Source organism: Sycon ciliatum, chromosome 1 (assembly GCF_964019385.1).
Source record: "Sycon ciliatum chromosome 1, ocSycCili1.1, whole genome shotgun sequence".
Lineage (NCBI taxonomy): Eukaryota > Metazoa > Porifera > Calcarea > Leucosolenida > Sycettidae > Sycon > Sycon ciliatum.
In genome coordinates this window covers 26,145,862-26,162,386 of record NC_088643.1, presented here as the reverse complement: position 1 = coordinate 26,162,386, position 16,525 = coordinate 26,145,862, and the positions used below count along the sequence as shown (strand labels likewise).

Here is a 16,525-nt window from a genome sequence, read left to right as displayed (position 1 = left end):
CCCCCCCTCCCTCCGGCTACTAGTATGTACCGTTGCTTCCACATTTGTATGTACAGGACGTTCTGCTTAAAAATAAAGAACTTTACCTCAGTACCTTGTTGTTTGAACCGTTTATCTGTCGCTAACACCTCTCTGCTGTTTCTGACACCCATGCTGCCTGTATTCCGCCTGATAAGAAGGAATAGAAGTGCATGACTTGTACTCTTTTCAAAAAGTACTCCTGGAAGCTTTGGACTGTTGCTTGTGAAGCACCTGAAGCTTTAATAGTCTGACGCTGCATGTTCGACCGATCATCCACTACAAAGTACTTTGACTTTGTACAGTGTATTGTCCTTGTTCAGGATAATATTATTATTGCATGTAAAGTCCCTGAAGTATTGCAATTGTAGATGAATGTGCTGGTGTAAGTCCACTGGAATACTAGTAGTACTCACTAGTGGAATAGATTAATAATAATCAAGAGTACAATACAGGTTTACATGTATGTACTCTTGATTATACTGGTAGCCTCAGCCCTGCATTGACCATTACCGTGATTTATCACTCCCTTAGTATTGACTCACATAGATTTTTGCCATACCTAAGCAGTCAAATATTCCTGCATATTTCACTCCTTAGGGCTATTTTGACTGCTTATATTTGACTGCTATGGGGGGGTTGCGCAGTTGAACGGTGCCTAGTGCAGCATTGTCACTGCATGAGTAGGTGGTGGTGCAACGGTTGTGCCATCATAAAACCGGGATTCATGAGGTTATCGTTCTGGAATTTGAAATACGGACTGTTTGTCGTGATAAATCTAATATTGACTTCGTACTTGGTCAGTATAGGAAATAAAAACCTCGTAAAAGACCTCGGCTTCGCCTCGGTCTTTTACTCGGCTTTTATTTCCTATTGACCTCGTACTCAGTCAATATTAGATACATGTACGTACTAGTACTAGTAGTAGTCCATGTAGAGAGCAATGGAGATTTGCATTCGGACTCAGCCAGCTGCAACTCTGACCAACTCTTCCAGCTGCAACCTGGCGGCTCGTGCACTGATAAAAGTTCCTCGGCTGTCACACAGCAACAATTTTAAATATACAGTGTGAGTATAATCCGCGATTCACCGGGAGGAGGATCAGGCCAGCTTGGCCATTAGGCACCGGCGGATAATGCCGGCAGAAAAATTGGCAGAATTCGGAACTTTTCTGGTAAGTTTCATGCATGTTTGGTATGTGGATAAAGAAATGGAGCAGATTTCGAGGAATTGCCCGCCATAAGTTTTGTATGGTTCTGCCAATTTATTTCACTGCTTTTCGAGCAGAATCTGCCACCTTTTGGAGCAGAATCCGCCGGTGCCTATTGGCCATGCATTCCGACGGGATCGTCCCGGGACGTAGCAGTGCCGACATCGTCGGCGGCGGTCAAGGTGTTATGCCGCAGACTGTGTTCGGAGTAGACCTACACTATCCGCCGTGTCTAGTCTCCAGCCAGGTTCCATACCACCCCGGCCCATGATCATGATGATCCAGTGCACGGACGTCGGAGCGTTGTGACCAGTCCAGGGATTCGCGGGCTCACACGCGCCATGATCACGACACACATGCTCGTAGATCTACGACTCGATCGACTCGGCCGGAATTCGCCTGCTGCAGTGAAGTAACTACAATGTAGTAATAGTTCAGACACTGCGTTCAGTGCTTGCGACCGTCCTGGTCGTGTGAAGGGAAATCCAACAGTCGGGGGCGCTGAGCTGAGGTGTGTCAACAACAAAATGACTCTGAAATCGTGATCGTTCACCGGTCACGATTCTGGGATCATTCCTGTGGCTGTCAGCATTACCAACAACCACCCGAACAGTGTGGCCTGACAGAAGTTCGTTCACTGTTCAGCTGCTTTCAGCCAAGTACCAGTGTTCGTTACTTCAAATCAGGCCAGCGGCAGCTAAGTGTTGACAGAACCATTAGACCCAGGTGCTTGAGGGAGATGGGATGCTTTCAAGTAACTTGTTTACTCACACTGTCGCAGTATATAGGATCTACAGGCCTCTATTATTTTTCTTGCTTCTGGTGCAGGATTGTCGTCTACCAGTACTACCTGGTCTACTCCGCAAGCAGGAAACTAGTCCGGCCAACGCGAGAGTTTTGATTTAGAAATCCCCAACTCCGTCGTGTCGTATCGTGGACAGGATCTAGGATGTGCATGTGCATATGCTCTCCATCGAGCTGAACGGGTAAAATGTCGACGCTGTGCCCGTCCGCCGGCAGTTTACCGTGTCGAGCTGGAGGTGAGGGTTCATGTACTTTGCACCTGCGATTCCCAGCGCATTTCTAGCGCTAGCATAGCCAAGTGTCGACCCACCGGCCGCATGTTCACCGATCATCAGTAATTACCAGCAGTATGTGCTGGTTTGAGCTGCCATGACCGCCGTGTTTCCAGTGTGACTGGCCTCAACGACGTAGATCTACTGGTGTCGCTGCCTAATGTGCGTGGTGATTCTCAGAACGACCATGAGAAGGACCAGGCGATCGTGGACGGCACTCCTCCTTTGCTCCACTCTACTGCAGATCGGATGCATGCAAGGTATGAAGAATCTTTGCAATAACATTCTATGTACATGATTGTAGTTGTATTATTGGTCAGCATTTCGAGTTTCGGAGTTAGTTTCGACGAATACTGGGTTTGAGAGTCGAAACTACAGTCGAGGTTTGGGGAAACTTTCAAAGTACAGTAAAACCTGTATAAACCAGACACCCTTAGTGCAGGGGAAACTGTTCTGATATGACAGGATTCCGCTTGAACCAGGGACGCACAATCGATCCACTGCACTTTGGTGCATGAAAATAATAATCGGTCTGGTCAATACAGAATTCCGCTGGCTGCTGACTGGGGGTCTGGCAAACACAGGTCTTACTGCTTCGCCCAGTTGGTGACACGTGCACACTATACAGTCGCACAAGCCAGTACGAGTGGGAAACTCTTCCTCGGTGCTATGCATGTGTATGACTATGTCATGGTTAGGTTATTTCGAAAATAGGGTGCTATTTAAAACGTGAGAGAAGGATCAAGGTTTGACTACTTTGCTGCAGAAGTCCGACTGCTTGAAACGTCGAAAACTCGAAAATCTAACCACCTCTACTACAGTCATATCCTCAAATGTGAAGGAAAGAATAAAACTTTTAAGGAATGAAAGTACCTACGCTTTACTGGTTGTGTACAGCTGTGCACCAAGTCTTGGCTACTATAATATGATACTGAGGAGACAGAACATGCGATGTTTGGCACACTACTGACTGATGATACTGGCATTCAATGACGTGACATTTAGCTGTGTTGAGTCTAGGATACGCTGACCAACACTTGCAAGCCTGTTCTTGGCTGTGCAGTACCTTCAGGCAGGTCAGGGTGAGCACACTGAAGATGAAAACAAGCTGAGGACTCCAAGACAAACATGTAATGGAGCAAAATATCAGGTCCTTGCGTGTCCTTACAATCTGTCATAGTTGCGAGGAATACGGTCGCATGTTCTCACTCCTATGTATACAATAGCCCGTGTTTTCCGTTCCCGGCATGCCAATAAATTTTACTTTGGGAATTTTGTCAGGGAGTATAACCAACTTAACAGTCAGCATTCTGAATGACACATGTATGAAGAAGTACTTGAACACACCGTATGAAGAAGTACTTGAACACACCGTATGACTATTGCTCCATTGCTCATAACTCTCTCTCTCTCTCTCTCTCTCTCTCTCTCTCTCTCTCTCTCTCTCTCTCTCTCTCTCTCTCTCTCTCTCTCTCTCTCTCTCTCTCTCTCTGACTCTCTCTCTCTCTCTCTCTCTCTCTCTCTCTATCTATCTATCTTACTCACTCACTCGCTCTCTTTCTCACTCACTCACACACTCTCTCTCTATATGTCTCTCTATCTGTCTCTCTCTGTCTCTCCCTCTGCCTGTCCGCAATGACAATGTACCGTCCAGGTACCTTCGTGTTTTCCCATTCCAACAAGCATGGCTAGGATTCTCTCTCCCCCCCCCCCCCCCCGAAGAGCAAGCTGAAACCGTGTCTCTTGCTCGCATTACCTCATTCGCATCGTATGAATTCCACAAGGAAATGTGTGGCAGAAACCGATAACAATTGTCTCTGGATAGTGTACCAGTTCACCACTTGTTTCTGGCACTGATGAGAATGGCAATGTGCTGTGTTTGTTAGGATCTTCTGACTCTTGCAACACTATGGCTGCAACTGAGCCAGTGTTCAGCCATAAGGCACCCTGCCTAGAATAATCCGCACTCCTTTGTTAGATAACAACTGGAACATGCGAATAGTTGACTTTGACTCCTGGTACATTTCACCACTTCTCAAGACTCAAGACTAAAGTACACAAACACTCATACTCACCAAGTAGTGCCCTGGAGCCTGACTCAGCAGGCTTTCATACATATACGTACCAAAGCCAAGGAACCCCCTTCCACGTGTCTTACTCAGCAGTGCGCAGTGCAGTGCCCTTCTAATGCTCCCTGCTTCTGTTCGTATTTGCTCCACGCTATCAGACTTCCGCTCATCCCTACAAAAACATAAAGGGTACCCTGTAAGAAGGCCCTAGGCCTGTGGGAATGCCCTATTAAAAATTTAATAAATAAATAAATAATAATAATAATAATAATGCGTTGCACGTTATTATTATTATTATTAAATTTTTGATAGGGCAATCCCCACAGGCCTAAGGCCTTTTGACAGGGTACCCACGCTGAGATGCCCCGAGTGTGTGTGGTAGGCACCGGCGGATTATGCCGGCATAATTATTGGCATAATTTGGTGGTTGAAAATTTGGAGCATAATTTGGCATCCTTTCGGAGGTAGGAGCATAACTGCATGATTGTATCACAGTTATGTAGGCGACACAATTGTGAACAATGCACCTGATCAGTGCTGGTGGTCTGCATGGTAAAGGGTTCGGAGGTCATGCAGATAGTGTTTTCAATGAAAAGCAGGGCAATACATTTTTTGTGCTCGAACTCTTCTTTTTCAAAGTAACTACTTGAAGAACATGTAGTTCTTTCTCACCCTGATACAGTACATGTAGCAGAAGATGCCAGCGAGATAGTGACGGGTAGTCCGCAAAACTCCGCGTACATGTACACTATGCTTGTTACGAAGTCATGACGTCTGGATCTTAGCAGCTATGACTGTGCATGCTATGGATATTGCTCTAGTAATATACAAATTGAGGTATAGTATGTTTGTTGATGTTCGGTCATGATGGAAGGAGAGCTGGACCTACGGGAGAGATGAGCTGATTACAAGAATTCGCAGGGTTAGGGTGACATCGGTTGGAGGAGTATGACGATTACGAAGACAGTTGAACATGACAGTTTTCAAAGGTAACTCAAACTAATTTGGCAATGAAAAAATCTTTCAAAGCAAAAGAAGTCAACTAATGAATAGAAGAAGTAATGTTTTCCATTTTCCAGGTTGATCTCTAGCATGCATGGACACCTTGGTCACAGTATGGGGATACTCATGTATTGTGTTGTACTTGTGACCACTTGCAAGTACGAAAAAGGCATAATTTTCCGAACTTTGGGGCTCCATAAGTACAACAAAGTGAATATGTATCCCCACGTGCCAAAGCATAATAATATTATGCTTTGGCACGCGGGGATACATATTTATGAGCATTTTGCGAGCATAATGCGAGAATCCATGAAAGCATAATTCCATGATTTCGCGGGCATAATCCGCCGGAGCCTAGTGTGTGGACAGCACTCTTTACCCAGGCTGGTGTTTCATCCTGTATCCATCACCCGCCCAATACAGAGAAGACAGGTTGTACACCTTTAATATCTTACTTGTAGTGACACTGGAAGAATGTTGGTACATGTGTAATTATATGTACTGACATCTTCTGTATATGTAAACTACTTGTGGATCGAATGTCACTTCAGTGGTGATTAGCAAGAGCCCTTCACTAGTTTACCTGGCTGTGTGGACTCTGATCATTTGCATATTTCACGTGATTGCACCAGTGTAGCCATTCTAGTCCCAGTTGTCCTCACTCACCAACACAATGCTTCCACAAGGGCCCAGTCAGAAAATAGCCACAATCATGTCACTCCCGCAGCAAGTCATGTTCACCATGTGGAAGCTTCTTGAACGTGACCTGACCGGCGAGGTTACTAGCCTAGCCCTGGATATGTTCCCAGTCAACAACATTCCATTGTCAGTTTTCAACGACCTCCCAGCAACTGCTTGGTGACCCAGACTATCAAGACAGAGCTACAATGAAATTGCCTATGCTGATGTTGATTGGACTGATGATCTTCTTGGAGAATCCAGCGCATAAAGAGCGGTATCTGCATTCTGCTTGACAACCATCTCATCCCCGCACTAGTCCTTGGCAGTTCCGGCAGAAAATCCAGCAAAACTTTCGGCTTTGTACTTTTCCGATTCGGGTATCTTGGGTATATCTCATGCATATTTGGCACTTGTACTTGTATAATTATGGATGCAGAAGAGGGCCTAGGGGCAGAATTCGAGGAATTGCCTCCCATAATTTTTCAAAGCTTTTTATGGTTCTGCCAATTTCACTCCTTTTCGAGCAGAATCTACCAAAAGTTCGAGCATTATGGCAAAGCTATTGAAAAGGCTACTTGCAGTACAACCTGATCAAACACGTCATTGAATCCCCCCCCCCTCCCGCGCACATGCACACGCGCGCACACACGCGCGCACACACATGTACGCACACACATACACGCGCACACACACACAAACACACATGCCACGCACACACACGCACGCACGCACACACACACACACACACACACACACACCATGTACAGTGAAACCTGTCTCTAAGACGACCACTCCACAGACCTTCAAAACGAGTTACGTGGTCTCTGTTACCAGGTGGTCTCCTTATCCAGGGTAATTTGACTGGAAATAGCATCCCTTGGTCCTGATTGCAGTGGACTCCTGGGACAGGTGGTCGCCTTATCGGAGTGGTTGCCTTTACAGGTGTTACCGTCTTAGACAGGGTGACACTGCACATGTAGGTACATGTTATAATATTATAACCCAATGCTAGCCCAATGCTAACCCAATGCTAACCCAATGCTAACCCAATGCTAACCCAATGCTAACCCAATGCTAACCCAATGCTAACCCAATGCTAACCCAATGCTAGTTCAGAACTACAGTGTAGTATTAGATCAACCTTGTTATAGTTTCATGCTGTCAATCTAACCCGCGAATTATTATTATTATTATTAATCTAACAATATGTAGGTACATGTACATGTAACGTAACCGTCGTTACTAGCACATGCACATGCCACCGTAGTCCATACTGACTACTGTACCTTATCACTCCGGAAGAAGGCTTCTTATTGACTCACATAGATTTTTGCTACACTGTTTCTTCCTACTTTCACCGTTCAAGTTATTGCACATTGTCTCAACTGTTTTACCATGTTCACATTGCATGAATAAAGTATACACAAAATGTAATGTCGATTCAGCTTGTCACCGAGTCATTGATTGCGGCGGTTATACCTAAGCAGTCAAACATTCCTGCATATTTAACCCCTAATACTAAGGCTATAATTGACTGCTTTTATCTGCCTCCTTTTTAGCCTGGGATTGAACACAGTCTTTGGCTACTAGTCGTGATAAATCTAATATTGACTTCGTACTTGGTCAGTATAGGAAATAAAAACCTCGTAAAAGACCTTGGCTTCGCCTCGGTCTTTTTACTCGGCTTTTATTTCCTTGACCTCATACGCAGTCAATATAGATACTTCAAAAAGAAGTACGTACATGTAATTCTCCCTTCCTTGCCGTGGTTGGCTAACAGCCTAACACCCTCTCTCTTTGCATTGGCCGGTGTTCTCACTGTGCTATGAGATGCTGTAATAAATAAATAAATAAATTCGATCACGCGTACATCCAGTTCCCTGTACTTGCCAGGCATTGCCCTATGCATGCGGCTGCCAGCTCTCTGATCTGCTAGGCTCTAGTCGATCTAGCTGCTTTTGAGTGAAACATAAACTAAACAATCATGATATTAAAAGCGGCATGACTATTTTTATTTTTATTTTATGCCTATGCCTATGGCGATGGTGAGTGACCGTGAACTGACTTCATTGAGAGCCTCCTGCACGTGCGCCATTTCGTTAGCTGGGGTGATCGTGAGTACATGGTGCTCTGCCGTGATATCGCCGTAATAAGTAGCACCCCTCACCTGCCACCACATGTCCTATCAATTATACCTTTTTACCACTGAGAAGAAGTGAAGTTTTAGTACACTGAGCCAGTAACAGTAATTAGTCACTTCTGTCAATGTTCATGTACAGTACACGCTATTCTCGCGACATGGAATGCCAACCCTACAGCTAGCATGCCATTGGCATAATACTTTTACGGTCATCATGTCACGCTGTGACCACGACCGTCTCCAGCGTCAGTCTGTTCCTTTTTCCTCTTTACTTGCGTACTTCGACTTGTGCATGTCCATAAGGGGTGAGCGCCCCGCTCCGTGAAGATAATCTCCAACTGTGCCGCTTCTCCGATTTCCTGTTACACATACACTGTACACCACATTACCAGTTGAGCAAAGTGATCTTGGTCGCCCTCTCTTCTCTCCAGAACTACCTTTTGTAGAATGTTGATATCTAGTTGACGAAGGTGGCTGATATAATTACAATTTGACAAGAGTCCAGCCACGTCTTCGATGATCTTGTCTGGAGCATGATGCTTTGAAGTTTGAAGCGACTCAAGTGTTTACAGCCGTTTGCATTTGTGGCACTAGTGAGTCACTGCATGTAGACTCTACGCCATGCTCTGCTGCTGTTGCTGCTGCTTCTGAAGTTAGTAACTTAGTTTTTATGAGGGCAGGTGTTCGTGCGTTGCGGACGCACTACTGCAACGTTCAACGGGCAACGCCATCGAAGGCATTCATTGGATCTTCCGCCAATCCTGCTGAGAATGTTGCAGTGTCCATTCTCGTGGTTGCTGTTTGCCCTTATCGGGTAGACCCACAGTGACGTCCTCTCAATCTCTTCGAATACCGGGATTGCTACTCTCATTATAATAGTGTAGTCGGGTATATACTATTAGTAGGTGTTGCTCCAGTTGCATGCTGCATATGTACCGCTATCTTCCCCCCCCCCCCCCATACTCCTATTACCACTGATTACCTAGTAGCGCCTGTCACAGACAGCAGCGACTTGAGGCAAAACAGAATGCACGTGCTATCTCCCGAAGCAGACCGTTTTTTTGCTTCCTGCATGCGGCACCACGCTGCGTTTATCAGCCAACCAGCAGCCTTGGTCGACGGAGGGCTCAGCCCTTCCAATTTCCAGTGCAGCTGTGCTGATCTTCCCCAGCACCGGGACTGGAGGAACCACACAGCCTCAGGCCGTCAGGGAAGAAACGCTCCGATGCTCCCGGAGATGTTCAGCCGTTCATTCGGACTCGGAGACAACAAACACTTTGGCCGGAAGCCTACGGTCACAGGAAGGCATTGATGCGCGTGTTTTGCCGTCGAGTGTTTACTACTGGATTAACTCAGTTACTGGTCACCAGGGCAGGGAGTCCTATAAACGGGTTTATGCGTGTTAATAGTACGACTCCCTGCTGGTACAGTGATAGTCACCGTAGTCACCGCATAGGCACTGGCCAGTATTCATGCCCGTGCATTGAATTGAAGGAGGACAGTCCGCCGGTACTGGTTGAATCGCTTCCAAGTTGTTTAGATTCTATCTGACACCTACGAGGGATGCACCTTAGCGTGCAAATAGTGCTCCAAATGCCGTGGAGGCAGAGCGTAGAACAGTGGACAGAAAGGCTGAGCCGCTCTGTGGTTGTAGCTGAGACTCAGACTGCCATGCACTGGTCTGATCAGTGATTGATTGCACGGTTGTGCATGAACCTCTTGAGTTGCAACCGCAGAGCCGCTTTCTCTCCACTGTTTGACTCTGTACATGTACATAATCGTGACACCAGCATAGAAACTGAAAACAGCTAGCCATCCGGACCTTGGTGCAATGTACACCAGAGACTGAGGGGTTTGGATTGGATTGGATTGGTTTATTTAACGTCGAATAACAAACAGGCAGTGTTGCCTTATTACATGAGATCGACTAAAGACAAACAGGCACACAAATGTAAGGAAAAGATTAAAAAGAAAAAAAAGAAAATAGAAAAAAAGAGTAGGATTTAAGACAGCAGCTAGCTAGCAGAGGAAAGATTGCATAATTATTTGATCAGTGAGCAACGTAAGTCGGTGAATTTTTCAGGTGGGGTAAGAGAGCGGTCCGGAATTGACCTGGTTTCTTCAGTGATCGTATAGATGCAGGCAACTTATTCCAGAGAGCGGGACATTGATATGAAGGGCTGCGTGTGGCAGCGGCAGATATGATCCTCGGGAAAAGAAGCAGGGGAACATCTGTGCTCCTCGTTCGACGGGTGTGTGACAGAGGTGTGACAAGGTCATGAAGAAGCACACTACAGTTATTATGAATTACACGAAATGTTAGCAGGAGGAGTTTGCGGCAATACATTGATTGCAGGGGTTGAATGCTGAGGCGTTCAAAAAGAGGGGCAGTTGGAGACAGGAACGGAGCAGAGCAGGCAACACGCACAGCTCGCTTGAGAAGTTTCTCAAGACGATCACGTTGTGCAGAGGAAAGGGAAGAGGAAAAGCTGTTGCATGCGTATTGGAATGTGGGTAAAATTATACATCTCAAGTAGGTTGAGCGGCATGGCATTGGGAGGCACTGCCTGTGGCGGAAGAGAATGGCAATCTTTGAGGACACTGTCTTGGCTATATGGTCAACCATTGTGTTCCATTTCAGGTCGTCATCGATGTGCAAGCCCAGGTACTTGGCGCTTGTCACTTGCTGGAGGAGTGTAGCTGCACAGTGCACATTCAATGTCTTGTCGTCATGACGATTGGCAGGAATAAACAATATTTGTGTTTTTCGACTATTCAGGATTAGGTTGCGCTCACCAAGCCAGTTGCTGAGATGGGTGATGGCTGAAGACAGGTTGTGTGACAGCACTACCTTGTCCTTCCTGCTATCGTGTAGCATGATGTCGTCCGCGAATTGGGTTACCTGGACGGCAAACTGATCCACTTCACTGGCCACATCCCTGACATATATGACAAACAATAGTGGTCCCAGTACAGACCCTTGGGGAACCCCACTTGAGCACGTGAAAGATGAGCTACTATCGCCGCTGATGACGACTTGTTGTTGACGATTTGAGAGGTAGTCGCTTAACCAGTTCAGGGCTGTGCCGGAGATTCCAAGCTGGAATAGGTCTTCGACAAGTGTCTGATGCTGGACCTTGTCAAAGGCCTTTGACATGTCCAGGAAAGCAGCGCCAGTTGACAGCCCGTCATCTCGGGCTCTTAGGAATTTGTCTGTAACCATTGTGAGAGCATCCTCTGTAGAGTGCTGGCGTCTGAAGCCAAATTGACAGGAAGGGTAAAGATTATGTTCAGCCAGGTATTGACTGAGTTGCTCATGGACGATACGCTCAAGCAGCTTGGAGACTATAGGGAGCAAAGAGACAGGTCTATAGTTGGTGGGTTGACTGGGGTCACCACCTTTGTAGACGGGAGTGATGTTGGCGATTTTCATGTTCGGTGGCAGCTGGCCTTCGGACAATGATTTGTTGAAGATGAGCATCAGTGAGGGTGCAAGAAGGTCAGCGCATGATTTAAGAATCGTTCCGGGCAAGCCATCACTGCCAGTAGCTTTTGTCATGGCTATTGACGATAGGAGCTTACGCACACGGGCAATGGTAACAGGCTTAAAGATTGAAAGGCTGTTCGGAGACATGGGGCCTTGAGGTAGAGTCAAGGCTGGGGGACGTTGAGGATCATTGACAATGCCTGCAAACACATTACCAATGTCATCCGGGGAGCATTTGGGAAGAGTGTGGACTGGCTGCCGTCCGCTCAGCTGATTCAATACACGCCAAGTCTGCCTTGGGTTCCCTGTAGCGTTCACAAATGCTTCATTGTAATGCTGTTCCTTCAGTGCTCGGCTAGTGCGGGTAACCTCCCGTCTGCTCTGCTGGAAGCTGCGGTAGTCCACATCAAGTCTGGTTCTCAGCCACTTACGATGCAGTTTATTGCGCCTGCGTACAAGCGCTGCGAGCTCCGAGGTATACCATGGTGCGACATTGTGGGCACGGTGCTTCCGAGGCCGGAGTGGTGCATGTTGATCTACGAGTGACATGAGACACTCGTGCCACTGGGTCCACATTTCGGTACAGGTTCCCTTCATGGAGCACAGGTTAGCACACTGGATATCTTGCCGAAACAGGTCCATATTGATACGTCTGATGTTCCGTGTCTGTGCAGGAGCTGCAGGAGGAATTCGAATTGGAACCATGTTGAAAGGGGTTGTCACAGCATGGTGGTCGCTGAAGGAGATAGCATGAGTCGTAGCAGGAGAAGCACATCCCATTGTGCTATATACTAAGTCAATTGTAGTTGGTGGTCCTCTTAGTCCAATACGAGTGGGGCTGCGTACATGCTGCTGCAGTCCATAACTGGTTCTGCACTTTTGTTGACCGTAGACTAGTATAATAGTGACTAGTACTAGACACACTAATCAGTACATTGTACTGACTAGTGTGTCTGCAAAGCTAATTTTTTTAAATGCCTAAGATCACTGCGACGTCAGTCACGTGACACGACCCCGGATAACTGAGATGCTAAACGTGGTGATATTCAGCTCTTGTACATGTGGTTACACCGGTAACATGCTATTCTGAGTATTCTCTTAGACTCTGCATGCGATCGGATCGATAAAGTACAAGTACACTCATACCTCGCTTATCCGGGCGGTCTGGAACCAAGCACTGCCTGCAACTTTGAAATGTCCCCAACTCCGAATCACCTACACTTTGATGGGGAAAAGCCCTAGATATGGCATATGACGTTACTATTTCAACAAAAGATGACAAAAGGTAAGTAATATTTCCCCTGGATTTCTCCATGACAGTGCATTTATCCAGATTGTTCTCCTGTTGTGCGCTGGTCCTCCTGTTTGCAGGTATGCAGCCGGAACACCATCTGAATTCGCCTAGTATGCACGCACATGGTGGCACCGAGCCAACCTGCTCGCCATCACTGCCATTGGCAAAAAGAAGATTATGTCATGGTGAGGGTCAGGGTGTTTCTATTTTGCATACATGCATACTTCACTCATCTTTCCCTCCTCCCCCCCCCCTCTCTCTCTCTCTCTCTCTCTCTCTCTCTCTCTCATGCACTCACACTCACACGTGCATGCGCGCGCGCGCGCACACACACACACACACACACACACACACACACACACACACACACACACACACACACACACGTGTACGTACTTGCTCACTGCCAAACTGACTGGTCACGTGGGAGAGGGGAGAGAGATTCAAAAGGAATCTTGGAAAGATGACTCAACTTGGCGGTTCCAGCTCATCACGACTCTCGATGAACCGATGCCGCTGAGCATGGCGCTAATATCCGAGGACTGACGATGAAACAGACATAAACAGGCCACGCCTACGAGAACAAGACTAGGCTAGTTACTGTTATACACCGTGATTTCACGGATACCACCACTGCACCGCATGCTGCACATCCCATGTCCTCTACGATATAGTGCACACCCCTTTTCTATTCTTTTTCACGAGAAACCACGAACCTCGAGAACAGAATGCTGCATGATAGAGGGGGCTGCAGTCGCAGCTGTGGTGGTGAAACTGGAGTATCTCGCCGACCTGAGGTCTCGGCTTCAGCGATACTTCAGTGCACCAACAACTGTGGAGGAGTGTATGTAGACACAGGGGAAGGGGAGGAGGGGGGGGGGGAGAGTGCATTGTATATAGGGTATGTTTTTTGTTTGTTTGTTTTTTTGTTTTTTTTACTATTGAACACTCACTGCATGATGAACTAAAATGAGGAGAAGAACTCGACACAATGGTACATATCCAGCAGGTCGGAGTGGGTGGGACCTGTGAAGCTCAGCCGACCAAGGGTCTCGGCATCACAGCTGCACATGTGCACCAAAGGAAACAAAATGGGGAGTGGAAGGGCGGGGAGGGGAGCAGGAGAGCAAGAACTCTAAGGGTAGGAAAGAGAGGAGGGGGGGGGGGTAGGAAACCAGGAAACTTGTTATTCCAAGATATGAGTGCAAACAAGTACGCAAACAAGTACAAATATAGCAGTATCAAGATCATGATGCTGAGGCGAAAGTAGAGGCTGATTGCCGTGCAGATTTGACGAAAGATTAAAGTATGTGCGCTGTTTGAGATACAGCAAATAATCATAATGGTTGCACCACATGGCGCATCCATCACTACCCCCCCCCCCCCCCCCCCCACCACCACACACACACATCATCTCCTCACATATGAGACCGTCATGTTCGGAAATGTTCCTCATTCAGTTTTCTGTATGTGTTGCCTCACAGAAGGCAAAGAAAAGTTGGATCAGGATGATCTGCAGGAAAGATATTGGTTAAGCAGCGGTGCGGTGCAGGGAGCTCTGGCTGCATCGTGTATCACTGTCCTGGCACTTATCATCATTACTGTTACGGTGCTGCTGCGAAGACGGGGCTCCCTCTGTGGGTGTGGATGCAGCTGCTGCAGGAGATACTCCAACACGTCATTCTCTGTTCTGCAGAGGACTCTGGATGGAGGAGATGACTTCCTCTGATCCAGCATCCAGGCCATGATCTGTTTACACAGGACGGGGCTGGTTGGTTGTAATGATCGCAGCTGGGAGCCCAGTAATGATGATTCAGTCTTGAAATCACCTTCTCAGCTCCATCTGGATGCTTGCCACCAGACTGCTTCAAGCCACCTGCATGCGGGTGCTGGATAGAGCTAGGTAAGTGTTAGTCAGTGCAGCAAACTTTGACCAGCTAGTGCAATGTGCTAACAGCTGCATGTGATACCCTGGCCAGTCGGCATCTGCGAATGTGAGCACAGACTGGCGGTATCCGCAGCACATTGACAGGTACCCATCATCGGCATGGCTGTGTATCTGAGCTCTGCCACAGCCTGGCTTGGCCTGCTGCTCAGCCGCTACCACAGCCAATACTACTGACTGTTGTTGCCACAGCCTCTGCTGCCGCAGTACTGTTTCCGCCACAGCCTCTGCTGCCGCAGTACTGTTGCTGCCACAGCCTCTGCTGCTGCAGTACTGTTGCTGCCACTGCCTCTGCTGCTGCTCCTACCGTACCAGCAATCTGAAACAAGGCGGGGCAATACGCTTCATGACGTGTTATGGACTGTGGTTTTAGTTTGACTGGGTACATCCCACAGGAAGTTGCCTGCGTCGAGCAAATAATTGTGCGATACTGAGATCCAGTATCATCCTTGGTGCTTATTGAACAATTACGTACTCTGAGCTTGACAACATCCCTTGCAAGCTTACCCCCCTTCATGATCTGGTCAGAATTGACTACAGGTCGCCTTTGTTCTCCCTTGCTTCACCCACAATCTTCTAAAAATCATTCAATTCATAAAATTCCAGAAATATGCCCCAAAAAAGTGTGGCTGCTCCAATGTGGGAACTACAATGTAACGTTGCAACTATTTCCGTACCAGATATAATGACCGTGTATGGCAGTTGTTCTTGAAAATCAATGTGGTTTGCGTCACGGGAGGTAAACAACCCTGCAGGCTTGCAATAATTTCAAACAATCCTGTTCCAACTCTTCCGGACACTGTATGCCATTGCTTCTCCATAAAAACGGTGACTGCACTCTATGTCATCTAGCCCAAATATAGAGGAAGAGCAAGGAGCTCCTCAATCACTCAACAGCCTACAGGAAAGGCATTGGTTAAGCAGTGGTGCTACTCAATCATGTCATCACGCAGAGTCATTAGCCTCTCATCTCCTGTATTTGTTGTGTATTTTGCTTTGCACGCTGGTGCCATCAAACACTCCTTCGAGCTGCATGCCCCCGGCTAGGCCAAGTTGTGTGCCATCAATCTATGTGGGCGTCCAGGGAGTTGTATACATCATGTAGATCTATGCAAATCCCTGGTGGTGTCGTACAGTGTAGTGAGACAAGTCATAGAGCTGAATCCCAGAGTGATTAGGCATCACTTCTTTCTGCTGTACGAGTCCGCTGACTATGGCAATGTGTGGTTCAAATCGGAGCAAACAATAGAAGACGTCTCTTCCTGTACTACAGGTCAAAGGGATTCGCTACACTCCATGCACTTGTGCCCACATGCTTATGCGCGCACAGAACACACACTCAGATATGCCCACTGCGGAAGCGATGATAGCGAACAGCTCAGTACGTGTATGTTAGCAGGGGGTTATGTACTCTTGATGTTAGACATAGCAACTTGTGCTGGGATTACACCATTAATAGCTTGCAAGGCTGATGAATTGACCACCACTCAAATTTTAGCCTGGTATCCCACCACATAGCTGATTGAAGTGGCTTTTTCTGGCCAGTGGATCCCTATTTTTCATTTTTTTCATTCTTTTTAGACACACACACACACCACACCGC

The 16,525-nt window shown here is 47.1% G+C and overlaps 1 long non-coding RNA gene across 1 annotated transcript; it reads left to right on the top strand.

The window, feature by feature from the left end:
* The first annotated feature begins 1,103 nt into the window (after window positions 1–1,103).
* Window positions 1,104–16,499, top strand: LOC135820583 (uncharacterized). The gene is made up of 4 exons (XR_010554124.1): window positions 1,104–1,192; window positions 1,306–2,564; window positions 13,055–13,162; window positions 14,462–16,499. It is a non-coding gene; the product is annotated as an uncharacterized LOC135820583 (long non-coding RNA).
* The last annotated feature ends 26 nt before the right edge of the window (window positions 16,500–16,525 follow it).